Source organism: Aethalodelphis obliquidens, unplaced genomic scaffold (genome assembly GCF_003676395.1).
Source record: "Aethalodelphis obliquidens isolate GAN/ISIS:26980383/991018 unplaced genomic scaffold, ASM367639v1 scaffold49, whole genome shotgun sequence".
In the NCBI taxonomy this organism is placed as follows: Eukaryota; Metazoa; Chordata; class Mammalia; order Artiodactyla; family Delphinidae; genus Aethalodelphis; species Aethalodelphis obliquidens.
The window spans coordinates 13,040,566-13,068,527 of record NW_020837993.1 but is presented as its reverse complement, the minus strand read 5'-3'; the positions used below and the strand labels follow the sequence as shown (position 1 = coordinate 13,068,527).

The 27,962-nt window shown below is 37.6% G+C and overlaps 1 protein-coding gene and 1 long non-coding RNA gene across 2 annotated transcripts in view; one reads left to right on the top strand and one right to left on the bottom strand.

Moving 5' to 3' along the window:
* Nucleotides 1-27,962, top strand: part of GABRG3 (gamma-aminobutyric acid type A receptor subunit gamma3) — a 638,302-nt gene that overhangs the window by 580,065 nt on the left and 30,275 nt on the right. The window lies entirely within an intron of this gene.
* On the bottom strand, nucleotides 96-22,022 carry LOC113607668 (uncharacterized). Its single transcript, XR_003428022.1, has 3 exons — nucleotides 21,914-22,022; nucleotides 12,464-12,467; nucleotides 96-106 (listed from the first exon to the last, which is right to left on the bottom strand). It is a non-coding gene; the product is annotated as an uncharacterized LOC113607668 (long non-coding RNA).

Here is a 27,962-nt window from a genome sequence, read left to right as displayed (position 1 = left end):
AGCAAAGCTGTGTTCTCTAGGATTAGCTTCTTATCATACTCATGAGTGTATTTTGGTACACAACCAAAAGGAATGTTAGGGTAAAAGGCATGTGGAATGATGTGTGCTTGGGGAGTACTTATTAACCCTGGAGCAAGGTTATCAAACTTCATTTCCTACCTTAATTGAAATGTATTTGACATATAATATTTTGTAAGTTTAACATATACAATGTATATATGACAAAATGCTTCCATAATAATGTTAGGTAACACATCCTTCATGTCACATAATTACCATTTTTTCTTGTTATTGTGAAAACATTTAAAATCTACACTCACAGGATTTTAGGTATGTAACACAGTATTGGGACGTATATTAGAGTCCCAAAATTAATTCATCTTATATCTGAAAGTTTGTACTCTTTGATGAACATCTCCCCATTTCCCCCACCCTGCCTGGTATATATCAATTTACTCTCTATTTTTAAATTGCACATATAAATGAGATCATACAGTATTTGTCTGACTTATTTCACTTAGCATAATAGCGTCCAAGTTCATCCATGTTGTTGCAAACGGCAAAATTTCATTTTTATTACTGAGTAGTATTTAATATATATATATATGTATATACACACACACACACACACACACACACACACACACACACGTATATACAGATACACCACAACTTCTTAAACTATTCATTTGTTGATGGACATTTAGGGTGCTTCCATATCTTGGCTACTGTAAATAGTGTTGCTATGAACATTGAAGTGCAGGTATCTCTTTGAATTATTGTTTTCATTTTTTTCAGATAAATACCCTGGAATCAAATTGCTGTGGTATATGTATTTTTAGCTTTTTGAGAAAACTCTATATTGTTTCCACAGTGACCACACCAATTATTCCCACCGACAGAGTACAAGGGTTCCCTTTTCTCCACATCTTCGCTATCACTTGTTATTTGTGGTCATTTTTTTTTTGCGGTACGCGGGCCTCTCACTGCAGCGGCCTCTCCTGTTGCAGAGCACAGGCTCCGGACACGCAGGCCCAGCGGCCATGGCTCATGGGCCCAGCCGCTCTGCGGCACTTGGGATCTTCCCGGACCCGTGCAAGAACCTGAGTCCCCTGAATTGGCAGGTGGACTCTCAACCACTGCGCCATCAGGGAAATCCTGTCGTCATTTTAATAGCCATTCTGACGGGTTGAGGAAACATCTCATTGTGTCTTTAATTTGCATATCTCTAATGATTAATGGTGTTGAGCATATTTTCATGTGACTGTTAGCCAGCTGTATGTTTTCCTTGTAATAATGTCTTTTCATAGGTATCTTTATTTGTGTCATATTTTAGATTCCACATGTAAGTGATGGCATATGGCATTTGTCTTCCTCTTTCTCACTTCACATAGTATGATAATCTCTAGGTCCATCATGTTGCTGCAGATGGTGTTATTTCATTCTTTCTGATTGCTGAGTAATGGTCCACTGTGTGTGTGTGTGTGTGTGTGTGTGTGTGTGCAGTTTACTATTGTAAATAGTGCTGCAATGCTCATAGGGATGCATGCAACTTTTTAAATTATAGTTTTATCTGGGTATATGCCTAGGAGTGGGATTGCTAGATCATATGGTAAGTTTATTTTTAGTTTTTTGAGGAAACTTCCTACTGTTTTCCATGGGGGCTTCACCAATTTACACTCCCACCAAGAGTGTAGGAGAGTTTCCTTTTCTGTCCAACATTTATTGTTTGTAGACTATAATGTCTGTCTTTCTTGAGTTGTTTGTAAATTTTGGAAAGTAAGCCCTTGTCAGTCGCATGATTTGCAAATATTTTCTCCCCGTCCGTATGTTGTATTTTCATTTTGTTTGTCATTTCCTTTGCTGTGCAAAAGCTTATAAGTTTGACTAGGTACCATTCATTTATTTTTGCGTTTACTTCTATTCCCTTGGGAGACAAACCTAAGAAAACGGTACAATTTATGTCAGAGAATGGTTTGCCTATGTCCTCTTCTAGGAGTTTTCATGCCGTATATTTAAGTCTTAAAACCATTTTGAGTTTATTTTTGTGTATGGTGAGCAAACTCCAATGGAAGGTTGTGATCTGCTTTTTTTTTTACATCTTTATTAGAGTATGATTGCTTTATAATGGTGTGTTAATTTCTGCTTTATAACAAAGTGAATCAGTTATACATATACATGTGTTCCAATTTCTCTTCCTTCTTGGGTCTCCCTCCCTCCCAACCTCCCTATCCCACCCCTCCAGGAGGTCACAAAGCCCCTAGTTGATCTCTCTGTGCTATGCGGCTGCTTCCCACTAGCTATCTACTTTACATTTGTTGGTGTATATATGTCCATGCCTTTCTCGCGCTTTGTCACAGGTGACACTTCCCCTCCGCATATCCTCAAGTCCATTCTCTAGTAGGTGTGTCTTTATTCCTGTCTTACCTCTAGGTTGTCAATGACATTTTTTTCCTTAAATTCCATATATGTGTGTTAACATATGGTATTTGTCTTTCTCTTTCTGACTTACTTCAGTCTGTATGACAGATTCTAAGTCGATCCACCTCACTACAAGTGACTCAATTTCCTCTCTTTCTGGGGCTAATATTCCATTGTATATATGTGCCACATATTCTTTATCCATTCATCTGATGATGGACACTTAGGTTGTTTCCATCTCCAGGCTATTGTAAATAGAGCTGCAGTGAACATTTTGGTACATGATCTTTATGAATTATGGTTTTCTCAGGGTATATGCCCACTAGTGGGATTCCTGGGTCATATGGCACTTCTATTTGTAGTTTTTTAAGGAACCTCCATGCTGTTCTCCATTGTGGCTCTATCAATTCACATTCCCACCAGCAGTGCAAGAGTGTTACCTTTTCTCCACACCCTCTCCAGCATTTACTGTTTCTAGATTTCTTGATGATGGCCATTCTGACTGGTGTGAAATGATATCTCACTGTAGTTTTGATTTGCATTTCTCTAATGATTGATGTTGAGCATTCTTTCATGTGTTTGTTGGCAGTCTGTATATCTTCTTTGGAGGAATGTCTATTTAGGTCTTCTGCCCATTTTTGGATTGGGTTGTTTTGTGTTTTTTGTTATTGAGCTGCATGAGCTGCTTGTAAATATTAGAGATTAATCCTTTGTCAGTTGCTTCATTTGCAAATATTTTCTCCCATTCTGAGGGTTGTCTTTTGGTCTTGTTTATGGTTTCATTTGCTGTGCAAAAGCTTTGAAGTTTCATTAGGTCCCATTTATTGTTATTTTTATTTGCATTTATCTAGGAGGCGGGTCAAAAAGGATCTTGCTGTGATTTATGTCAGAGTGTTCTGCCTATGTTTTCCACTAAAAGTTTGATAGTTTCTGACCTTACATATAGGTCTTTTAATCCATTTTGACCTTATTTTTGTGTATGGTGTTAAGGAGTGATCTAATCTCATACTTTTACATGTACCTACCTGTCCAGTTTTCCCAGCACCACTTATTGAAGAAGCTGTCCTGTATCCACTGTACATTCCTACCTCCTTAATCAAAGATAAGGTGACCATATATGCGTGGGTTTATCTCTGGGCTTTCTGTCCTGTTCCACTGATCTATCTTTCTATTTTTGTGCCAGTACCATACTGTCTTGATTTCTGTAGGTTTGTAGTATAGTCTAAAGTCAGGAAGCCTGATTCCTCCAGTTCCGTTTTTTGTCCTCAAATTGCTTTGGCTATTCGGGGTCTTTTGTGTTTCCATACAAATTGTGAGGTTTTTTGTTCGAGTTCTGTGAAAAATGCCAGTGGTAGTCTGATAGGGATTGCATTGAATCTGTGGATTGCTTTGGGTAGTACCGTCATTTTCACAATGTTGATTTTTCCAATCCAAGAACATGGTATATCTCTCCATCTCTTTGTATCATCTTTAATTTCTTTCATCAGTGTCATAATTTTCTGCATACAGGTCTTTGTCTCAGGTAGGTTTATTCCTAGATATTTTATTCTTTTTGTCGCAATGGTAAATGGGATTGTTTTGTTGATTTCACTTTCAAATTTTTCATCATTAGTGTATCGGAACGCCACAGATTTTTGTGCATTAATTTTGTATTCTGCTACTTTACCAGATTCATTGATTAGCTCTAGTAATTTTCTGGTAGCATCTTTAGGCTTTTCTATATATAGTATCATGTCATTTGCAAAAAGTGACAGCTTTACTTCTTTCCCGATTTGAGTCCTTTTATTTCATTTTCTTCTCTTGTTGCTGTGGAGAAAACTTCCAAAACTATGTCGAATAAAAGTGGTGAGAGTGGGCAACCTTGTCTTGTTCCTGATCTTAGTGGAAATGGTTTCAGTTTTTCACCACTGTGGACGATGTTGGTTGTGGGTTTGTCATATATGGCCTTTATTATGTTGAAAGTTCCCTCTATGCCTACTTTCTGCAGGGTTTTTATCATAAATGTGTGTTGAATTTTGTCAAAATCTTTCTCTGCATCTATTGAGATGACCATATGGTTTTTCTCCTTCAGTTTGTTAATATGGTGTGTCACGTTGATTGATTTGCGTATATTGAAGAATCGTTGCATTCGTGGAATAAAGCCCACTTGATCATGGTGGATGACCCTTTTAATGTGTTGTTGGATTCTGTTTGCTAGTATTTTGTTGAGGATTTTTGCATCTGTGTTCATCAGTGATATTGGCCTGTAGGTTTCTTTGTGACATCCTTGTCTGGTTTTGGTATCAAGGTGATGGTGGCCTCGTAGAATGAGTTTAGGAGTGTTCCTCCCTCTGCTATATTTTGGAAGAGTTTGAGAAGGATAGGTGTTAGCTCTTCTCTAAATGTTTGATGGAATTCACTTGTGAAGCCCTCTGGCCCAGGGCTTCTGTTTGTTGGAAGATTATGAATCACAGTTTCAATTTCAGTGCTTGTGATTTGTCTGTTCACATTTTCTATTTCTTCCTGATTCAGTCTTGGCAGGCAGTGCATTTCTAAGAATTTGTCCATTTCTTCCAAGTTGTCCATTTTATTGGCATAGAATTGCTTGATCTCTCACGATCTTCTGTATTTCTGCAGTGTCAGTTGTTACTTCTCCTTTTTCATTTCTAATTCTATTGAGTCCTCCTTTTTGCTTGATGAGTCTGGCTAATGGTTTATCAATTTTGTTTATCTTCTCAAATAACTAGCTTTTAGTTTTATTGATCATTGCTATCATTTCCTTCATTTCTTTTTCATTTATTTCTGATCAGATCTTTATGATTTCTTTCCTTCTGCTAACTTTGAGGTTCTTTTGTTCTTCTTTCTCTAATTCGTTTAGGTGCAAATTAGGTTGTTTATTCGAGATGTTTCCTGTTTCTTAAGGTAGGATTGTGTTGCTATAAACTTCCCTCTTAGAACTGCTTTTGCTGCATACCATAGGTTTTGGGTCGTCGTGTCTCCATTGTCATTTGTTTCTAGGTAAATTTTTATTTCCTCTTTGATGTTTTCTGTGATCACTTCGTTATTAAGTAGTTTATTTTTTGGCCTCCATGTGTTTGTATTTTTTCCGATCTTTTCCTGTAATTGATATCTAGTCTCATAGCGTTGTGGTCAGAAGAGATAGTTGATACGATTTCACTTTTCTTAAGTTTACCAGGGCTTGATTAGTGACCCAAGATATGATCTCTCCTGGAGAAAGTTCCATGAGTACTTGAGAAAAATGTGTATTCTGTTGTTTTTGGATGGAATATTCTATAAATATCAATTAAGTCCACCTTGTTTAATGTATCATTTAAAGTTTGTATTTCATTTTCATTTTGGATGATCTGTCCATTGGTGAAAGTGGGGTGTTAAAGTCCCCTATTATGAATGTGTTACTGTCGATTTCCCCTTTTATAGCTGTTAGCATTTGCCTTATGTATTGAGGTGCTCTTATGTTGTGTGCATAAATATTAACAATTTTTATATCTGCTTCTTGGATCGATTACTTGATCATTATGTAGTGTCCTTCTTTGTCATTTCTAATAGTCTTTATAGTCTATTTTGTCTGATATGAGAACTGTTACTCCAGCTTTCTTTTAATTTCCGTTTGCATGGAATATCTTTTTCCATCCCCTCACTTTCAGTCTGTATGTGTCTCTAGGTCTGAGGAGGGTCTCTTGTAGACAGCATATATATGGGACTTCTTTTTGTACCCATTCAGCCAATCTGTGTCTTTTGGTGGGAGCATTTAATCCATTTACATTTAAGGTAATGTATGTTCGTATTCCCTTTTTCTTAATTGTTTTGGGTTCGTTATTGTAAGTCTTTTCCTTCTCTTGTGTTTCTTGTCCAGAGAAGTTCCTATTGTATCTGTTGTAAAGCTTGTTTCGTGGTGCTGAACTTTCTTAGCTTTTGCTTGTCTGTAAAGGTTTCAATTTCTCTAACAAATCTGATTGAGATCATTCCTGGTAGAATAATCTTGTTTGCAGGATTTTCCCCTTCATCACTTTAAATATGTCCTGCCAGTCCCTTCTGGCTTGCAGAGTTTCTGCTGAAAGATCAACTGTTAACCTTATGGGGATTCCCTTGTGTGTTATTTGTTTTTCCCTTGCTGCTTTTAATATGTTTTCTTTGTATTTAATTTTTGACAGTTTGATTAATATGTGTTTTGTTGTATTTCTCCTTGTATTTATCCTGTATGGGACTCTCTGTGCTTCCTGGACTTATTATTTCCTTTCCCATATTAGGGAAGTTTTCAAGTATAATCTCTTCAAATATTTTCTCAGTCCCTTTCTTTCTCTCTTCTTCTTCTGGAACCCCTATAATTCGAATGTTGGTGTGTTTTATGTTGTCCCAGAAGTCCCGACTGCAGCCAATGTACACTCCAGCCTTTAGAGGCCGTCTTTGCACAATCAACAGCAGTGCTTTTCTGGGTCTGTCACCTAAAGGACAAACAAAAAATTTTTTTTAAACAGTGGACTACATCAAACTAAAAAGTTTCTGTGCAGCAAAAGAAACAACAGTAAAAAGACAACGTATGAGATGGGAAAAATATTTGCTAACCATATATATGAGGAAGTTTATTTAAAATATATTTTAAAACATATAACTTTATAGAAAAACCAAATAATTCAAATTGGCAAAAGGCCTGAGTAGACTTTTTGCCAGAGAAGGCATATCAATGGAGAACAGGTACATGAAAAAAATGCTCGCAGGCTTTCCTGGTGGCGCAGTGGTTGAAAGTCCTGCCGATGCAGGGGACCCGTTTTCGTGCCACAGTCCGGGAAGATCCTGCATGTCCGGGAGCAGCTGGGCCTGTGAGCCTTGGCCACTGAGCCTGCATGTCCAGAGCCTGTGCTCTGCAACGGGAGAGGCCACAGCAGTGAGAGTCCTGTGTACCACAAAAAAAAAAAAAAAAAAATTATCAACATCACTAACATCGGGGACATGCAAGTCACATCCACTACGAGTTATAACCTTATGCTTGTTAGAATGGTCATCATAAAGAACCCCAGAGATAACAAATACCGGCAAGGATGTGGGGAAAAGGGAACATTTGTACACTGCTGGTGGAATTGTGTACTGGTATAGCCACTATGTAAAACAGTATTGAGGATTCTCAAAAAATTTTAAACAGAACTACCATATGATCCAGCAACTCTACTTCTGAGACTCTTTCCAAAGTAAATAAAAACATTGATTCAAAAAGGTATCTACACTGTTATGTTCATAGCAGCATGATTTACAATAGCCAAGACATGGAAACATGTGTCCATCAGTGGACGAATAGATAAAAAGTTGTGGAATATATACACACAATAAAATGTTATTGAGCCATAGAAAAGAAGAAATCCTGCCATTTGTGACAACATGGATGGACCTTGAGGGTATTATGCTAAGTGAAAGAGGACAGAGAGAAAAATGCTGTATGGTCTCACTCATATGTGGAATCTAAAAACAAACCAAAACCAAACATAGGAAAAAGGTCAGATTTTTGGTTACCAGAAGTGAGAGGTTTTAAAAGAAGGTGCTCAAATATACAAACTTCCAGTTGTAAGTACTAGGGATATAGTATACAACATAACTATAGTTAACATTGCTGTGTGATAGATAAAGTTGTTGAATGTAACCTTAAGTGTTCTTATCACAAGGAAGTAACAAATAACTGATAACACTTGGTGTGCTTTCATTATTTCCAGATAACAAAAATGACTTTAGAACACTTTAACCTAATATATTCTTCTTCACTTTATATGTTATTGTGGTTGCACACTTTAATTCTGTATACACTTAAATTTCCATAGTGCATTGTGTCAGTGTTACCAAAATATTTACCCTTTTTCCTGATTTCACTTCAATTCAGTGTGTCCCTCTAAGATAATTTCTTTCAGTCTAGCCAGCAATATTTTGGATCATGTTTTTGTTGGCCTGAAAGAAACCTCTACATCATTTTTGTAGAATACTTTGCTTGGCATAAAGTCCTAAATTTACAGATATTTTCTTTCGTCTCTGAAAATTTTATACAACAGTATTTTGACTTCCCTTTTCTATCAAGAAGTCAATTATCTATTTGTTGCTGCTTAGAAAACATCTTTAACTGCTTTTAAGACTTTTTCCTCGTCATTTATTTTCAACAGCTATATTATGATATATATATGTGTGTGTGTGCTTTTTATACTTACCTATCAATATTACTTTTGCCTCATATAGCTTTTTAAATCTATGGCTTTGTGCATAGTGTTAGAAAACCCTTAGCCATTCTTATTTCAAGTATTGCTTCTTCCCCATACGTTTGCTTTCTTTCTTGAATCCCAAATACATTCATGTTAGACATTTTCAGTGCTTTTTCCATTTTCTATCACATTTTGGTTCTCAGTGATTAATTTTGGAAACTCTCTGAGCTATGGTCTTGTTCAATATTGTATTATTTGACCATGTTCAATCATCTATCAAAGCTATCCACTGAGCTGTTAATTTAGATTTTATGTTTCTTAGTTCTATAATATTTTCTTGATATCCAGTACTTTACCAAAATTATTGCTCTTATTATCTGCCTTCTTAAATGTATTAAAGATAAGCTTTAAAATATCTGTGGCTGATAATTTCATTATTTATGTTCTGTAATCGTTTTCTATTGTCTGCTATATATTTTCGTTTCAATAACATTTTCTACATGTATCTGATAACTTTTTATATAATAGTTTTATTGAGATATAATTTACATGTCATATAATTCACCCATTTAATGTTAACAATTCACAGAACTGTGCAACCGTCACCTCAATCAGTTTTAGAAAAATTTCATCATCTCCCAAACCCAAATTAATTAGCAGTTACTCTCCAATACCCCCCCAGTTCCTCATCTCTTGAGACAAATACTAATCTATGTCTATTCTCGACTCTTTGCATAAATGGAATTATATGATATATGATATTTTGTGACTTGCTTCTTTTACTTAGCATGTTTTCAAGGTCCATCCATTTGTGTGTTTCATTACTGCATTTCATTCCATTGCTAAATGATGTTTCATTGTACAGATATACCAATTTTGATTATCCATTTATCAGCTGATGTACATTTTCCCACACAGTTTTGAGCCTATTGTGAATAATGCTATTAAAATTCATATACAAACTTTTGCATGGACATGTTTTCATTTTACTTTGGTATATAGTTATGATTGAAATTGTTGGGTCATATAGTATCTCTTTGTTAAACTTGTTGAGGAAGTACCAGAGTGTTTTCCATAACAGTTAGTATGGATCCACGATTGGCAATCACATTGTATTATTATAAACTTCACATTATACTTGCTAAGGCTGTGCTATGGTCTATTTGTGTCACCCCAAATTCATGTTGAAATCCTATCTATAAAAGTAATGGTTTTAATAGGTGGGGCCTTGGGGAGTTGCTTAAATCACAAGGGTGGAGCCCTCATCAATGGAATTAGTGCTTTAATAAAAGAGGCCGCAGAAGGAACTTTAGCCCACCATGTGAGGACAAAGCGTGAAGGCACTGGCTACGAACCAGGAAGGGATTCATTACCAGAAAACCTGACACCTTGATCTTGAACTTTCCAGACCGTGAGGAATCCATTTCTGTTGTTTAAAATCTACCCTGGCCATGGTGTTGATATCAGCAACCCAAATAGGACAGACTACCATAACAAAGTACAATAAACTGTGTGGCTCAAACAAAAGAAATTTATTGTCTCACAGTGCTTCAGGTGAGAAAACAGAGATTGAGGCGTCAGCAGGGTTGGCTGTTTCTCAGGGCCATGAGGGATCTGTTCCAAGTTTCTCTTTTGGCTTAAAGCTGGCCAAATTCTCCCGTCTCCGCATATCAGCTTCCTTACATGTATGAATCTGTATCCAAATTTCCTTTTCCAAATGAGGTTGCATTCAAAGACACTGGGGTCTAGGACTTGAACACGTGAAATTTTGGAAGCAACAATTCAATCCATAACACGATTATACACATGCCTCCTTTTTTAACAAGTATTTCATTACGTCTTTCACTTTCTGAAATAAAATCTGTAATATAACCAAATTATACACAGAAATTTCCAAAAAATTGCACAGTGCTCTGTCACATCAAGGGAAAATATGAAAGTAATTTAAATAAAATTTAAGTATTTCACTTTGCATGTAATTGACATGGCTTCATAGAAGACCCAAGGAAGAAACATATCTACATAGTTGGATATCTGTCATTCAGGCCTGTTTACCTGGTGGCTCAAACACGACAAGCAACTTGTACTCAGTGATGTGACTTGTCAAAAAACGATTAAATATTGGTTAATTTCAAACCAGATTGAAATAAAAATTTCACTCTATTTACAAATCAGCTGTATTTCCGGGAAAATCAATGCATAACATCTCTGCATAGAAATAATTTTTGAATGTACAGATTAAACAGAGTTAGACAAATAGTTTTGCATATTTCTTTTTTTTGACCTGCCTAGGTGGCCTATGAACATGTAAAAGTTGTGCAGGAGGCAAGACAATTATTTCCTGCACTGAAGAATGTCAAGCAACCCGTCTCCCCTCTTAATAAATAACAGTGGTGCCCGCATCATTGTGACACATTTCTAGACATCTCCTTGAGATGGCCTTGCCCAGAACGAGTTCAGACCTTTGAGACCACTGGGACCTGTCTGAAATTTTGTTGGGCCCCACTGAATTAAAATTTTAACTGATGTCAAGGTTACTATACTTTCAAGGGAGAAAAAGTTATTGTCAACTTCTTGACACTAAAAGTTGTCTGCAGTGGAGAGTAATACTTAATATACCCCTTATTCATAAATGTACAAATCTAAATTGCCATTCCAGTTGTTACTAATTATAGGCATGAAAATATAGAAAATGTGCTCAAAATCCATAATTGGGGTTGGCTTTCAATTTGTGTATTGCTTGGTTTTCCCTAGGAACCACTTCACTGTCTTGGAACTTCCAGCTTGGTATGTGTGTGTGAGTGTGTGTGTGAGTGAGTGTGATGTGTATTTATGAGTGTGAGTGTGTTATGTGAGTATATGTGTGTGTGATGGATGTGTACAAAATGCAACTGTAAAAAGAATGGAACAATTAGCTCTATGTGAGGAAGTGACTGCAAAAATAGGTGAATGTAACAAAAAAGAGATACACTCATGGAAACAGAGAACATTAGTGGTTACCAGTGGGGAGAGAGAAGTGAGAAGATAAGAGTAGGAGATTGAGACGTACAAACTACTATGTATAAAATAAAGAAGCCATAGTACAACATAGGGAATATAGCCAATATTTTATAATAACTATAAATGGAATATAACTTTAAAAAAGTCTTAAACACTATGTTGTACACCTGAAAGTTATATAGTATTGTACATCAACTATACCTCAACAAAAACAAAAATTTTAAAAATAGGCAAGAAATCTGAATAGATGTTTCCAAAGATCAACAAATGGCCAACTACATGAAAAGATCTTCAAAATCACTTATCATCAGTGAAATGCAAATCCAAGCCAACTGAGATATCTCACACCTGTTAGAATGACATTATCAAAATCTAAGAGTTAGAAATGCTGGCAAGGATATAGGAACCACTGTGGGAGAACAGGTGTGGCCTCACTTACCAAAGGACCTTTATGCCACGGGAAATGGTAAGTCATTAAGGTTTTAAATTAGAGAAATGACGTTAGATTTATTTTCAGGAGAAAATCACACTGGAACCTGTGTGACTGAAATAGTCAAGCAGGGATGGTTGCATAACTATATAGAGAAATTAGAAGGCCACTACGGATTCCAGACGTGACTTGGAGAGATGGTCCAAACTAAGGCTGGAATGATGGGGTTGAGCAGATGGAGACAGACTCAACACAGATTGGAATTTCCGATTAGTAAATTGAGAAATGTGAGGCAACTATGGTAGGGTTTTTGCCTACATGTCTAAGGAAATTGTAATATTTTTACCGAAGGAAGGAGATATTGAAAAGATATGGGAATTTACTGTAAAAGATAATTTGGTTTTATTCATATTGAAATAGATACGGAAATATTCAGCACAAATCTGACCTGTAATTCAGGCGAATGGGGTTAGGATAGGATCTGGAAGTCATCCTACAATGGGGAGTGGAAGATACCAGCAGGGAAGAGCACTAGTAAATGCAGCTGGTTTCACTTAAAGACCAGTTATGACTTAATTATCCATATCCACATAATCATGCCTGGAAAATAGTTTGAGCACACTTCCACAGTACTAATATTTGATAGTAGTACATTATTTGCTTCAAAAACCTTGATTTAAATCAATCTGGCAAGCTTTGCTGAGTTCACACTGCACAATTCCTGTTGAGGAGAGAAATACATAAAGGCAGGAATTTGAGTTAGTACACTGTCACATATGTGTGGATTCCACATGGTGTTTAGAAAACAGTTGTTGGTTGAAATGATTTTCCTCAAAGAGCCTGCAGAACTTCAGAAAAGGTAAGACTTTTTACAGGTATTCTGTGCCTGCTCATACACACACACACACACACACACACACACACACACACACACATAACACATACTCACGTGCACTCATGCACACACCCTTGCAAAGTTATTAAAAAACAAGTAAGAATTCTCTGAAAGAAGCTGCTGTCATGTAAGGTTCAGACCAGCAGTTTCTCAAACTTTTATTTCATAATTCTCTCAAATAGACTCAGGAAACCACTGAATAACAAAATCCAGTCCTTTTGTTTAATACTAATCTTTTAGAACCTCTCATGTAGTTATCATCTCTAAGAGCGGAGAAGAGTGTGAACCGTGTCCAAAATGTATCAGTGAGACACGCAGTCATCTTCCTTTTCATGCTAACTTCTCACCTTCATCCTGATCTCCTGCAAGAGGTAAGCTGTAGTCTTTCAAACAAAGCTCTGCCTCTGTAAACTTGTATGGAAATACTACAGCTTCCTAACATGTTCAACCTCGGAGCAGGAGCCCTCCTCCTGCTTCCAGGCACTTACCCAGCATCATTCCTCACTTCTGGTAATTCAGGGACGAGCTAGAGGAACACATAGAAATCAATCAATAAGAGCCCAGCTTTGCAGAAGAAGTCTTTATTACTTTATCCTACTTGGACCAAGACATCCTACAAGGTTTTAATAATGCAATCTAATGTATTTTTTAAAAAACATTTAAATTTTTGAAAGTTAAGACAGTAAATTGCATGAAAATACAAAAATGTAGAAATGTTTACATTTCCTGGTTTTTAGATAAGGAAGAAAGTAATTTTGTTATTTTGAGATTCCTATATATTCCCCAAGGTGAAGCAGAGTATCTGGTTTAAAATGGGGAAAAACAAAATGAGATATATATAGTGGTTTATATGGGCTCCTATTTCAGGAAAATGTTATTTGTGTCAGTTGTAAGGGAAAAGGTCCCCCAATGCAATATCGCATGGGTTATGAAAATAGGCGTTGACTCAATATTTAACACCAGTATTAGTGGAGTCACGCTGTAATCATCAACTCAGGCTAAAGTTTGTGTAAAGTTCAGTTTAAAGAATTGAATGTACTCAAATGTTTGCCAGATTCTTTTAGTAGAAAGTGAGGTGCTCTCGACATATTTCAAGGTGCCGGTGGCTATGAAGTTGTACTTTTTCTGTATCTGCACGTAGTGTCTTTTAAAATACTCAAAATATTTGAAATATGATTTTGCAAGATGCTATCAGTCATTTTGCAGTGGAGATAGCCTGAATGTATATCTGGTTCATAAATGGAGATTCTGGGAAAATTCTGCCTATTCTACAAGAACATGCTGTTTCATGGCAAACATATACATTTGGGGCTGTTTTCATAGGTTGGACCAAAAAACGTATCTTTTGCAACTTCCTCTCCTGTCAGTCTCTTAATTTTTAGTCCACTGCATAATACTGCCTCAAAATATGAAAATGTATGTTATTCATTTACACCAGAGTAGAACATAGATAATCGTATCAGTAAGGTTTGAAATTTCACAAAATTAAACCATTTTAGATGCATGATCGCAAAAATCTTACTTTTTTATTTTTGCAAATATGTACACTTTGACCAACACCTCTTCATTTCCCCCAATGAGCCAACCTCTAGTAACCACCATTCTACTTTTGCATCTGTGAATTTGACTTTTTTATATTCTACATGTAAGTAATATCAAACAATATTTGTTTTTGTCTTATTTCTCTTAGCATAATGCCCTCCAAGTCCATCCATGTAGTTGCTAGTGGCACAATTTCAATTTTTGTATGGCTGAGTCGTATTCCATTGTATAAATACCACAGTTTTTTGTAGTTATCAGGGTCTCCTAGTAGGTCAGGGGTGAATAGGGTTAGTGCTAGTAGGGCTAGGATTAGGAGTAAAGCGCCTAGGATGTCTTTAATTGTGTAATAAGGGTGGAATGGGATTATATCTATGTTGGATGGGATTCCTGTGGGGTTATTGGATCCTGTCTCGTGTAGGAATAGCAGGTGAACAGCTGCTAATGCTGTGATGATGAATGGGAGGATAAAGTGGAAAGCGAAAAAACGTGTTAGTGTTGCTTTGTCTACGGAAAATCCGCCTCAGATTCATTCTACTAAGGTAGTACCGATGTAAGGGATTGCTGATAGGAGATTGGTGATGACGGTTGCGCCTCAAAATGATATCTGTCCTTAGGGTAGGACGTAGCCTACGAATGCAGTGGCTATGACTGTTAGTAGTAGGAGTACACCAATATTTCATGTTTCTTGGAATATATAAGAACCATAGTATAGGCCACGTCCGATGTGGGCGTAAAGGCAGATGAAGAATATGGAGGCTCCGTTTGCGTGTAAATAGCGGATGAATCAGCCATAGTTGACGTCTCGACAGATGTGTGCGACTGATGAAAAAGCAGTTGAGGTGTCTGGCGTGTAGTGTATTGCTAGAAATAAACCTGTTAGGATTTGTATGATTAGGCAGAGGCCTAGTAAGGAACCAAAGTTTCATCATGAGGAGATGTTAGATGGAGTGGGTAGGTCGATGAATGCGTCATTGAGGATTTTTATTAGTGGGTGTGTTTTTCGGATGATTGTCATTAGGGTTCTTGTAGTTGAATTACAACGATGATTTTTCATGTCATTGGTCATGGTTGGAGTCCATGTGAGAATAATGGCAATATATATTGTTTTTATTATGAGCACTATTTTTGTAATTAGTCTTGTGGGGGTTTCTTCAAAACCTTCACCAATTTATGGTGGTTTAGGGTTGATTGTGGGTGGTGCTATGGGATGTGGAATTGTATTTAGTTTTGGGGGTTCATTTTTAGGTTTAATGGTTTTTTTAATTTATTTAGGAGGAATATTAGTTGTGTTTGGTTATACAACGGCTATGGCTACTGAGCAGTATCCTGAGGTTTGGGTTTCTAACAAAGTTGTACTTGGGGGATTTCTTTTAGGTCTAGTGTTAGAGTTATTAGTGGTATTGTATGTTTTAGAGGGTGGGAAAGTGAATATTGTATTTGAGTTTAATGGGTTGGGGGATTGAGTTATTTATGATACAGGGGATTCTGGGTTTTTTAGTGAGGAAGCTATAGGGATTGCTGCGTTGTATAGTTATGGCACTTGGTTGGTTATTGTTACTGGATGGTCTCTGTTTATTGGTGTAGTGGTTATTATGGAGATTACTCGGGGTAATTAAATAGTAGTATGCTGAGGGTTATAGTGATAAGGAAAGATAGGAAGTAGAGTTTGATAAGTCCTTTTTGGTTTGAAGTTAGTGTAGAGGCTTTTAGTTGAATGAGAGCTGTTGTTTTTGGTAGAATTGTTTCTGTTCAGGTTAGGTCTAATAAGGAGGTTGCGAATTTCTGGCTTATTGTTAGAATTAGATGGGGAGGTAAGCGGTGTATGATTGTAGGGAAGTAACCTAATAGGGTAGAAAATTTAGTAGAGTCTGATGAGTAGGGATATTTTAGGTTTTTTGAGTAGGTGTTAATTTCGAATGCGAGAATAAAGCCTAGAATTGTTACTATGAGGGCTGTTAGCTTTAGATATAGAGGTATAGTCATTAGAGGGATGTTTATTGGGGGTATGCTGTTGGAGAGGATGAATCCGGCGAAGATGCTTCCGATTAATAGGCGTTTAATGGGGTTAATCAGTATGGGGTTAGTTTCATTAATGTTTTTGAGGGGAGGGAAGCGAGGTTGTCCTAGTAGAGTAAAGAAAATGATGCGAGTGCTATAAATAGCTGTTATGGAGGTGGCGATTAGTGTTAGTAATAGGGCTCAGGCGTTGGTATAAGACGAAGTGGCGGCTTCAATGATGAGGTCTTTAGAACAGAATCCTGTGAGAAATGGTATTCCTGTTAGTGCAAAGCAGCCGATGATTAGGGCAGTTGTGGTAAAGGGAAGGATTTTGTATAATCCTCCTATCCTTCGAATGTCTTGTTCGTTATTTAAATTATGGATAATAGAGCCGGAACATAGGAATAGCATAGCTTTGAAGAAAGCGTGTGTACAAATGTGCAGGAATGCTAGGTGTGGTTGGTTGAGGCCTAGTGTCACTATTATTAGGCCAAGTTGGCTGGAGGTGGAAAAAGCAATGATTTTTTTGATATCATTTTGGGTTAAGGCACAGATAGCTGTGAATAGGGTGGTAAGGGCACCTAGAGAAAGTATTATTGTTTGAATAAATTTGTTATTTTCTGTTAGAGGGTAAAAGCGGATAAGTAAGAAAATTCCTGCTACGACTATTGTGCTTGAGTGAAGTAGGGCTGAGACTGGAGTAGGGCCTTCTATTGCTGAGGGTAGTCATGGGTGTAGACCAAATTGAGCTGATTTTCCAGCTGCGGCTAATGTAAGTCCTATGAGAGGGAGGATTGGGGGATTTTGGTTAAGTGTAAAGATTTGTTGTAAATCTCATGCATTTGAATTATGTAGGAATCAGGCTATGGATAAAAGGAATCCAATGTCTCCGATACGATTATATAGGATTGCTTGAAGAGCGGCTGTATTAGCATCTGTTCGTCCGAACCATCAACCAATTAGTAGGAAAGATATGATTCCTACTCCTTCTCACCCAATAAATAATTGGAAGAGGTTGTTAGCTGTGACGAGGATAAGTATAGTGATGAGGAAGATGAGTAGGTACTTGAAGAATTGGTTGATGTAGGGGTCGGAGTGCATATATCATATTGAAAATTCTATAATAGATCATGTAATGAATAGTGCTACGGGCATAAATATAAGTGAAAAGTAGTCCATTTTTAAAGCTGAGTGTTAATTTAAGAGTATGGATGGTGATTCAGTGTCAGTTTGAGATGAGTACTTCTTGATTTGTGTGAATAAATATTATTATTGGGATTAGGCTGGTGATGAAGGCAAAGAGGGTTATGTTTTTTACATAATGTTGGTACTTATTGTTTTTGTAGAAGTCTGTACTAGATGCTATAACGGGGGCAATTAGTATAAGTAGTGTAAGTAGGGTGGAAGAAGTAAATAAGTTTATTACTTTTATTTGGAGTTGCACCAATTTTTTGGTTCCTAAGACCAATGGATAACTACTATCCTTTAAAAGTTTGAAAAAGCCACATTGTTAAGTGTGGAGTGCATGAATTAGCAGTTCTTGCAATTCTTTTTCGGTAAATAAGAAGGTTTTATCTTCTGTTTTTAGTTTCACAAACTAATGGTTTTTTTAAACTATACTTACAATAAAGAGGCCCTAGGATGATTTTAGGGTTTAGTGACAGGAGTAGAAGGGGGATAATGTGTAGGGCTATTAAGGCATGTTCTCGTGTAAAAGTAGGGGTGAGATTGTTAATATGGTGTGTGTGTTTGCCACGTTGTGTTATGATTAGTATATATAGGGAGTAGAGGAGGGCTGTGATTACAATGTTTACTCCTATAAGCTACTAGCTAGCTGCTAGTAGAGAGATTAGAAATAAGGCCATAAGAAGTATTGTTGTTAAATTGTTTGTTTGGATTGCTCAAGGTAAGGGGAGTAGGAGAGCAATTTCTAGGTCAAAGAGGAGGAAAGTAATTGCTACTAGGAAGAATTTTATGGAAAAGGGTAGGCGAGCAGATCCTATTGGGTCAAAGCCACATTCGTAAGGGCTAGTTTTTTCTGCATAGATGTTTAGTTGGGGGAGTCAAAAAGCAATAAGTATAAGTAGTAAGGCTAGGGTTGTATTCGTTAGTAACGTTAATAGGAGGTTTATTGTTCTTTTTCGGAGTGTACCGAAACTAACTGATTGGAAGTCAGTTGTACTTATTAATACTAAGAGGACTATGAGCCTCATCAATAGATTGATACATAGAGGAATAATCATACGACGTCTACGAAATGTCAGTATCAAGCAGCGGCTTCGAAGCCAAAGTGGTGATTTGATGTGAAGTGGAATATTATTTGGCGTATGAAGCAGACGATAAAGAAGGTGGATCCGATGATGACATGTAGTCCATGGAAGCCTGTGGCTACGAAGAAAGTAGAGCCGTAGGCTCCGTCTGAGATTGTGAATGGGGCTTCATAGTATTCTGATGCTTGGAGTAGGGTGAAATAGAGGCCAAGTATAATTGTAATAAGGAGGGCTTGGAGTATGTGTTTGCGGTCACCTTCTATGAGACTATGGTGGGCTCAAGTGATAGATACACCAGAAGCTAATAGTACGGAAGTATTGAGGAGTGGGACTTCTAGTGGATTTAAGGGGTGAATACCTGTTGGTGGTCAGGAGCCTCCTAGTTCGGGAGTAGGGGCAAGGCTTGAGTGGTAAAAGGCTCAGAAGAAGCCTGTAAAAAATAGGACTTCTGATAAGATAAACAGGATTATGCCATATCGAAGTCCTTTTTGAACGGTTGGTGTGTGGTGGCCTTGGAAAGTACTTTCTCGGATGATGTCTCGTCATCATTGGTATATTGTTAGGATATTTGTTAGAAAACTTAAAGTCAGTAAAATTATTGAGTTGAAATGGAATCATATGATTAGGCCTGATGTTATGAGAAATGCTGAGAGAGCTCCTGTAAGTGGTCAAGGACTGGGATTTACTATATGATATGAGTGGGTTTGGTGGGTCATTATGTATTGTCTTGCAAGTATAGGCTTACTAGTAGGGTGAATACGTAGGCCTGGATCAGGGCTACAGCGAATTCAAGGATGACTAATAGAGTGAGGATGGTAAATGTGATGAGGGCTGTGAATAGACTAATGCTTGTTAATGCAAGAGTTGCACTTCCAATTAGGTGTAGTAATAGGTGACCTGCTGTGATGTTCGCTGTTAGCCGTACTGCTAGAGCTAAGGGTTGAATAAACAGGCTGATAGTTTCGATTATTACTAGCATGGGAATTAGGAAAGTGGGTGTGCCTAATGGTAAAAGGTGGGGTAGAGATATTTTTGTCTTATTACGGAAGCCGGTAAAGACGGTGCCAGCTCATAGTGGAATAGCTATGCCTAAATTTATAGAGAGCTGAGTAGTAGATGTGAATGAGTGGGGTGATATTCCAAGAAGGTTTGTGGAAGCGATGAAAAGGAAAAGTGAGATGAGTATTAGTGATCAGGTTTGTCCTTTGGGGTTATGTGTAATTATCAGTTGTTTTGATGTGAGTTTGGTAAGTCATTGTTGGATAGCGATTACACGGTTGTTGATTAATCGATTTGGTGTTGGGAATAGTATGGTGGGAAATATAATAATTAGAGTAGTAATAGGAATACCTAGTACAACTGGGATTATGAAAGAGGCAAATAGATTTTCGTTCATGTGTAGTTTCAAGGGGTTTGTTGTTTTTGTAGCTTGGTGTCCATTGGTTTGGGGGAGGGAGAGTAGAAGTGCTTTGAAATTTTTAGTTGAAGTAGTGCGAATAGGGTGAAGATCATAGAGAGAATGGTAAGGAGCCATGTTGATGTATCTAGTTGTGGCATATCACTAAGGGGAGTTTATAACTCTCAATCTTTAACTTAAAAGGTTAACGCTAGTTTAGCTTCTTAGTGAAATTATAATATGGATGCAGATCATTTTTCAAAATTCTCTAAAGGTACTAGTTCGAGAACGATTGGTATAAAGCTGTGATTTGAGCCACAAATTTCTGAACATTGTCCATAGAACAGGCCAGGTCGTGCTGATATTAGGGTTGTTTGGTTTAGGCGGCCAGGAATTGCGTCTGTTTTTAGGCCTAGGGAAGGGACAGCTCATGAGTGCAATACATCTTCTGAGGAGACTAGTATTCGGATTGTCATTTGTATAGGTAGAACCATTCGATTATCTACTTCTAATAATCGTAGTTCACCTGGTTTTAGATCTGAGGTTGGAATTATGTATGAGTCAAAGTTTAGATCTTCGTAGTCGGTATATTTATAACTTCAGTATCATTGGTGTCCTATTGTTTTTACGGTAAGAGAGGGATTGTTAATTTCGTCTATTATGTAGAGAATTCGTAGAGAAGGTAAGGCGATTATGATTAAAATAACGGCTGGGAGGACAGTTCAAATAGTCTCTACTTCTTGGGCGTCTATTGTACTAGTGTGAGTTAATTTGGTTGTAAGTATTAGTGTAATGATATAAAGAACTAAGGAGCTAATTAAGAAGACGATCATTAATGCGTGGTCATGAAACTGTAGAAGTTCCTCTATAACAGGTGATGCTGCGTCTTGTAAGCCTAGTTGAAAGGGATATGCCATGGAGATATACAGGATTTTCACTTGTGATTTAACTTTGACAAAGTTACGTAAGACTTTACTAATATCTCGCTCATAAAGAAAGACATAATGGTTATGATGTTGGCTTGAAACCGATTAGAGGGGGTTCGATTCCTTCCTTTCTTGAATATTTTAGATTAACGTATACTGGTTCTTCGAATGTGTGGTATGGTGGAGGACACCCGTTTAATCATTCAAGGTTTGTGGAAGTGAGGTCTACTGCTAAGACTTCTCGTTTAGATGCGAATGCTTCTCAGATAATGAAGATTATTAGTATGACTGCTGTTAGTGAGATAAATGAGCCTATTGATGAGATGGTATTTCATGTTGTGTAAGCATCTGGATAGTCGGAATATCGGCGAGGTATTCCAGATAGGCCTAGGAAGTGTTGTGGGAAGAATGTCATATTTACACCTACGAATATAATTATGAATTGGATTTTTGTTCATGTTGGGTTGAGTGTATATCCTGAAAATAGTGGAAATCAGTGGACGAAGCCTCCTATGATGGCAAAGACAGCTCCTATTGAAAGTACATAGTGAAAATGAGCAACCACATAATAGGTGTCATGGAGAATGATATCTAGGGATGAGTTAGCTAGGATAATACCGGTTAAACCCCCTACTGTGAATAAGAAAATAAAGCCCAGAGCTCATATTATAGCGGGAGATCATTTAATACTTCCTCCGTGAAGTGTTGCCAGTCAACTGAAAACTTTTACTCCTGTAGGAATTGCGATAATTATAGTAGCTGATGTAAAATATGCTCGTGTATCTACGTCTATTCCAACTGTAAACATATGATGAGCTCATACAATGAAGCCCAAGAAACCAATAGAAACTATAGCTCATACTATTCCCATATACCCGAAAGGTTCTTTTTTCCCCGAATAGTAAGTAACGATATGTGAAATTATTCCAAAGCCGGGTAGAATTAGAATGTATGCTTCAGGATGGCCAAAAAATCAGAACAAGTGTTGATATAAGATTGGGTCCCCTCCTCCTGCCGGGTCGAAAAAGGTTGTGTTTAGATTTCGATCAGTCAATAGTATAGTAATTCCGGCTGCTAAGACAGGTAATGATAGTAAAAGTAAGACTGCTGTGACCAAGACTGATCAGACGAAGAGAGGCGTTTGGTATTGGGTTATAGCGGGTGGTTTTATATTAATAATAGTTGTAATGAAGTTAATAGCTCCAAGGATTGAAGATACACCGGCTAAATGTAGAGAGAAAATAGTAAGGTCTACTGAGGCTCCTGCATGTGCTAGATTTCCGGCTAGAGGAGGGTATACAGTTCAGGCTGTACCTGCGCCGGCTTCAATTATCGAAGATGCTATCAGTAGTAGGAAGGAAGGGGGGAGTAGTCAGAAGCTTATGTTGTTTAGACGAGGGAATGCTATGTCAGGGGCCCCAATTATCAAGGGAACTAATCAGTTTCCAAAACCCCCAATTATGATAGGTATAACCATAAAGAAAATTATTACGAAGGCGTGAGCTGTTACTAGAACATTATAAAGTTGGTCGTCTCCGATAAGTGTGCCAGGTTGACCTAATTCAGCACGAATCAACAAGCTTAGACCACTATTCCTGCCCAGGCGCCAAATAGTAAATACAGGGTACCAATGTCTTTGTGATTGGTAGAGAATAGTCATCGGTTTATGAACATAGGTAAAATGGCCGAGTAGGCATTAGACTGTAAATCTAAAGACAGGGGTAAAGTCCCCTTTTTACCAAGTCCTGTAGTGAATAATCATTTTGAATTGCAAATTCAAAGAAGCAGCTTCAATCCTGCCGGGACTTCTCCCGCCTTTTTTTTCTCGCGGCGGGAGAAGTAGATTGAAGCCAGTTTACTAGGGTATTTAGCTGTTAACTAAAAGTTCGTGGGAGATGTATCCCTCCAATCTAGTGAGGATTTAGCTTAATTAAAGTGTTTGATTTGCATTCAATTGATGTAAGATATGGTCTTGCAATCCTTATTGGACAGGGGTTAAGTAAAATTATACTTGCTTAGGGCTTTGAAGGCTCTTGGTCTTGCTTAACCTAAACCCCTATAGTAAGACAAAGAGTGTTGGTGTGAGCGGTAGAACTATTGTGGATAGTACGATTGCTGTTGGTAGAAGGGTTATTTGTTTTGTGGGGTAGAATTGTCATTTTATTTTTATGTTATTGGTGGAGGGGAATAGGGTTAATGCTGTGGAATAGGTAAGGCGTATGTAGAAATACAGGTTGAGTAGGGCTGTGATGGCTATGAGGGTGGGTAGGATGAGAGTGTCGTTTTTTGTTAGTTCTTGAATTATTATTCATTTAGGTATAAAGCCTGTGAGTGGAGGAAGTCCTCCTATGGAGAGTAGGGTGAGTATAGTAAAAGTTGCTATAATGGGCATTGTGTTTCATGTTTGGGATAATAGTAGTGTAGTGGTAGTGGAGTTTTGGATGAGTAATATAAATATAGTGAAGGTTATTACAATGTAAATTAATAGGTTTAGTATGGTGAGGGTTGGATTGTACAGTAAAATAGCGGTTATTCATCCTATATGAGCGATTGATGAGTAGGCTATAATTTTTCGGAGTTGTGTTTGGTTTAGTCCGCCTCATCTTCCGATTAGAATTGATAGAAAGGATATGGTAATTATTAGGTGTAGGTTGATTGATGGTGAAATTTGGTAAAGGATTGAGATAGGTGCGAGTTTTTGTCACGTAAGTAGAATTAGTCCTGTGCTTAGGGGAATGCCTTGTGTAACTTCTGGTACTCAGAAGTGGAAAGGGGATAGTCCTAGTTTAATGGCTAGAGCTATCGTTATTAGAATAGATGCTGTTGGGTCGAATAATTTTATGATAGTTCATTGGCTGGAGTGTATTAGGTTAATAATAATTGCTAGTATGAGTAATGAGGATGCTGTGGCTTGTGTTAAAAAGTATTTGGCTGAGGCTTCTGTGGCTCGGGGGTTAGGTTTTTTCATTATGATAGGAATGATGGCTATTATATTTATTTCTAGTCCGATTCAGGCGAACAATCAATGGGAGCTAATGGTGACAATTGTTGTGCTTAGGACGAGGGTTGTTAGTAGGGTGATAGAGACGAATGGGTTAATTAGTATGGGAAGGATATGAACCAACATTTCCGGGGTATGGGCCCGGTAGCTTGTTTAGCTGACCTTACTATAGATTATGGTGTAGTGTGGTAGCACGGAGAATTTTGAATTCTTAAGGGTAGGTTCGATTCCTATTATTCTAGAAATAAGAGGACTTAAACCTCTATTATTTACTCTATCAAAGTAATTCTTTTGTCAGACATATTTCTTATTTTATGTTTGGGGTGGGATGCCTGCTGTTATGATGGGTAATAAGATGTGTCATATGCAGAGAGCTAGTGTTAGTGGGAGGAAGTTTTTTCAGAGGAGGTGTATTAGCTGGTCATATCGGAATCGGGGGTAGGATGCTCGGATTCATAGGAAGGATATTGTTAGTAGTAGTGACTTGACGATTAGGTTTGTTGTGCATAATTCTGGTGTGTAGGGATCGTGGAATGCTCCTAGAAATAAGATAGTTGTGAATATATTTATTATGATAATGTTGGCATATTCTGCTAGAAAGAATAGGGCAAAAGGACCAGCAGCATATTCTACGTTGAAGCCAAATACGAGTTCTGATTCTCCTTCTGTAAGATCAAAAGGGGCTCGGTTAGTTTCTGCTAAGGTGGAGATAAATCACATTATAGCTAGTGGTCATGAGGGGAAGAGCAGTCATAGTTTTTCTTGTGTAGTGTTTAGTGTAGATAGAGTGAAGGAGCCGTTTATTAGAAGTACAGATAATAGAATAATAGCTAATGTTACTTCGTATGAGATTGTTTGTGCTACTGCTCGTAGGGCTCCGATTAGAGCGTATTTTGAATTGGAAGCTCATCCGGATCATAGGATAGAGTAGACAGCTAGGCTTGATATTGCTAGTATGAAGAGTACTCCTAGATTTATGTTGATGAGTGGGTGTGGTATGGGTAGGGGAGCTCATATTGTGAGAGCTAAGGTTAGTGCAAGTACGGGTGCAATTATAAATATGGTGGTGGAAGATGTGGCTGGTCGTAAGGGTTCTTTAGTGAATAGTTTGATTGCATCGGCGAAGGGTTGTAGTAGGCCATATGGGCCTACGATGTTTGGTCCTTTTCGGAATTGTATGTAGCCTAGGATTTTGCGTTCTACTAATGTTCGAAATGCTACAGCTAAAAGAATAGGAAGAATGAGTGTTAAAATGTTAATTATAAACATTTGTTGAAGAGAGGATTTGAACCTCTGGGTATAAAAGCTTAAGTTTTATGCAATTGCCGTACTCTGCCACTTCACCAATGCCCTGATCTTGGGTAGGGTATATTTGCGCTAGATTATTAGGTTGAGATTGGGTCACTAATTGTTTGAAGGCGCTTTTTTAAAGTTGGCCTTATTTCTCTTGTCCTTTCGTACTGGGAGAAATGCGTAATAGATAGAAACCGACCTGGATTACTCCGGTCTGAACTCAGATCACGTAGGACTTTAATCGTTGAACAAACGAACACTTAATAGCTGCTGCACCATTAGGATGTCCTGATCCAACATCGAGGTCGTAAACCCTATTGTCGATATGGACTCTAGAATAGGATTGCGCTGTTATCCCTAGGGTAACTTGTTCCGTTGATCAAAATTTTGGATCAATAAGTGATACTATACTTTGGCTGGTAGGCCTAAGTTTTAATCACTCGGAGGGTTTTTTATACTCCGAGGTCACCCCAACCGAAATTGTCAGCTCATATAAAGCTTTGTTATCCCTTGGTGGTATTATTTTATGCTTTTTGAGTTGATTAATTAAAGCTCCATAGGGTCTTCTCGTCTTATTGTGTTATCCCCGCCTCTTCACGGGGAGGTCAATTTCACTAATTAAGAGTAAGAGACAGTAAAACCCTCGTGTGGCCATTCATACAAGTCCTTATTTAGAGAACAAGTGATTATGCTACCTTTGCACGGTCAAGATACCGCCGCCGTTTGATTGTCACTGGGCAGGCAGTGCCTCTAATACTAGTTATGCTAGAGGTGATGTTTTTGGTAAACAGGCGGGGTTTGTGTTTGCCGAGTTCCTTTTACTCTTTTTAATCTTTCCTTAGTGCACACCTGTGTTGGATTAACAGTATGATTAATAAATAGTTTAGTGTTGGGTTATATTTATTAGCTGTTAACTATCAGTATATTATCAGTTACTGATATAAGCTTGTGCAAGGAGAAAATTTTTCTTGTTACTCATATTAACAGTATTTCTTCTATAGTTAAATAGATTAGTCCAATAGTCAGGCTAGGAGTTATTTTATTTATTGTTGAAATTAAAACTTGTTTTTGTTGTTGAGCTTGAACGCTTTCTTAATTGGTGGCTGCTTTTAGGCCAACTATGGTTTAAGTTTTATGTTACTCTCTAGTAAAGGTTGTATCCATTTCTAAAAAGCTGTACCTTTTTAGACTAACAGTTAAACATACGTTGAAACTTAATGTGGTCTTTAGTATTGTTTAATGTTGAACTGAAATTCCTTTCTTGGACAACCAGCTATCACCAGGCTCGTTAGGCTTTTCACCTCTACTTATAAGTCTTCTCACTATTTTGCCACATAGATGAGTTTGTTCTAGTTACTGCTCATAAGTAGCTCGTCTGGTTTCGGGTAATTTAACTTAAGGTCTCTTTGCTAAATTATTACTAGTTAAATCATTATGCAAAAGGTACAAGGGGTAAACTTTGCTTTTTTCTACTTTTAATAATTCTTTCATCTTTCCCTTACGGTACTTTCTCTATAGCGCCATTGATAATTAAATTTCTATCTCCTATACTTTAGATGTATGGTAAATGTTTTATTTGATTGGCTTGTAGTAGTAGTGATGAGGAGGGGTATGGGCTAGATATAGTTCAAGATGTGCACGAGTTGTGGAATCTTCTAGGTGTAAACTAGATGCTTTGTTTAAGCTACATCTTGTTTATCCAAGCACACCTTCCGGTATGCTTACCTTGTTACGACTTGTCTCCTCTTGTACGCTTGCTTAGCATGGGTTAGCGATCTGGGGCTCTGCTATGGCACTTGAGGAGGGTGACGGGCGGTGTGTGCGTGCTTCATGGCCTTATTCAATTAAGCATTCTATTCTTAATTTACTGCTAAATCCTCCTTTAGTTTTTAGGTTTCATAAAAACTTTCGTCTAAGTTTAAGGGGTGTTCTTATTATAGAAAATGTAGCCCATTTCTTCCCAATCCATAGGTTACACCTTGACCTAACGTTTTTACGTGCAATAGTTGTGCTTACTTTCGTTCCTTTTTTAGGGTTTGCTGAAGATGGCGGTATATAGACTGAAGTAGCAAGGATTGGTGAGGTTAATCGTGGTTTATCGTTTACAGAACAGGCTCCTCTAGAAGGATATGAAGCACCGCCAAGTCCTTTGAGTTTTGGGCTGTTGCCGATAGTACTCTGGCGAATAGTCTTGTTTTAGGACTAAGTTTACGACTAAGCATAGTGGGGTATCTAATCCCAGTTTGGGTCTTAGTTGTCGTGTACTCAGTTTATGGTAAAGTTACTTTCGTAGTTTAACTTAATTTTAATTATGGCTTTTTACAGCTTAATTAAGGTTTGACTTTATTTTTATATCGTTCCTTGACACTCTTTACGCCGGGTGTCTATTAATTTGGGTCAATCGTATGACCGCGGTGGCTGGCACGAAATTTACCAACCCTAATTAGCATGGCTAAGTCAAACTTTCGTTCATAGCCTAATTCTTGTCACTGCTGTATCCCGTGGGGGTGTGGCTAAGCAAGGCGTTATGAGCTACTAGTGTAGTGTGCTTGATGCCCGCTCCTTTTAGTCTTTAATGATTTGGAGGGCATTCTCACTGGGATGCGGATGCTTGCAT